We start from the raw sequence: 1,835 nt of genomic DNA on the forward strand, positions 1-1,835 counted from the left end.
CTTTCCTATAGACTCAATGTGATCTTGGATCACTGAAATAGAAAATGTAGAGTCCTGAGCTTTGAGCTTGAGCCAATCCTTTGTCCTTAGCATCTTGAAGGGGTTCCATATCCTATTTTCCATGCCACTCCACTATTGGACTTATCTAAAATATACCAGATGAAAGTATTAGTCCAACAAGAGATATGTTGTCATTAATTACCAAAATCACCCAGGGAGCACTTGTGCTTTCATGAGGTTACTATGTACCTACTGGTTTATGTTGATGACATTATTCTTATCAGCTCCTAAGTGACTGTTGTTGATCGTCTAATACCTGCTCTGAGTGGTCATTTTGCTGTCAAGGATTTGGGTGCTCTCCATTACTTCCTTGGTCTGGAGGTTTCACGGTCCACCGTTGGCCCGATCTCACTCAGCATAAGTATTCCCTGGACTTGTTGCGACGTGCTGATATGTTGCAATGCAGGCGTGCTACCACTCCTATGTCTGCGAATGATCGGTTATCGACCTTGGATGGTGCTTTGCTTCCTTCAGATGATGCTACATAGTACCGCAGTATTGTTGGTGGCTTGTAGTGCTTGACATGTGGTCGGACATCTCCTATGTGGTCAACCGTGTGTGCAAGTATCTTCATGCTCCTTGGACTTCACACTGGCCAGCTATGCTCGGATACTACGTTATCCCTTTCATACTGTTTGATATGGCTTGCATCTTTCGTATACCTCCACGAGTGCTCTCTTAGCATTCTCTGATGTAGACTGGGCCGGGAGCCTGGATGACCGGCGATCAATGGGGGCTATGCTGTCTTCTTTGGTCCCAACTTGATCGCCTGGAGTGTGTGCAAGCAGGCCACAATATCTCGGAGTAGCACTAAAGCAAAGTATAATGTAGTTGCCAATGCAACAACTAAGCTTATTTGGTACGGTCTCTGTTGAGAGGAGCTGTGACTCCCTCTAGAGCAGACACCAGTTGAGGGAGTCCTGGATTCGGGGGTCCTCAGATGTCTGACCTAGGAGCTTGGGCCGGGTTGCATGGGCCACACAGGATCATGTCAAAGATCATCTACCGTGTCAGGATGGGACTTCTCAACGCGTAGACGGCAAGAATAGAGTCTGGAGATTCTTTTTCCCTGATAAACCGACTTTGTACCATCTATAGACCCCCTTATGGTGTGTATATAAATTGGAGGGGTTAGACCGTAGAGGCCAACTTTTCCATCATCATCGGAATCCTCATTGGCTAGCCATCTAGGGTTAGCCAAGACGATCTCGAGGTAGATCATCTCTTGTAATCTGCCTATTCGATAATCATAATCAAGCAGGAGTAGGGTTTTACCTCCATTAAGAGGGCCCAAACCTGGGTAAACATCGTGTCCCCTGGCCTCCTGTTACCATTGATCTTTAGACACATAGCTTGGGCCCTCCTACCCGAGATCTGCCAGATTTGACACCGACATTGGTGCTTTCATTGAGAGCTCCGTTGTGTTGTCTGCTAAAAGCGATCTATGGCTCGCCTAGTCATCAACAACAACATCACTTCCGGAGGGTTCCTGGCTTTAGGGCAGACCCTCCGATTCGGTGGTTTTACCATGAAGGCACGCGCGGCCGTCGAGCCTGCAACTCCCCTCATGGCCGCTGGACACCATCCTCGCATTGGCCCCAAGTACTCTGAAAAATTGGACCCCGCAGATAATTCTCCTTTAAACGAACTGCTAGATCGCATCGCTGCCCTGGGGGGTCTCAATGGACTATGATCGGATCGGGCTCAAGCCTGACCAGAGGGAAATCAACCACCCACCGATCACCCACTTTGTGGTGATAGTCGAGGAACCAACC

The sequence above is a fragment of the Triticum dicoccoides genome, chromosome 1B (genome assembly GCF_002162155.2).
Source record: "Triticum dicoccoides isolate Atlit2015 ecotype Zavitan chromosome 1B, WEW_v2.0, whole genome shotgun sequence".
NCBI lineage: Eukaryota > Viridiplantae > Streptophyta > Magnoliopsida > Poales > Poaceae > Triticum > Triticum dicoccoides.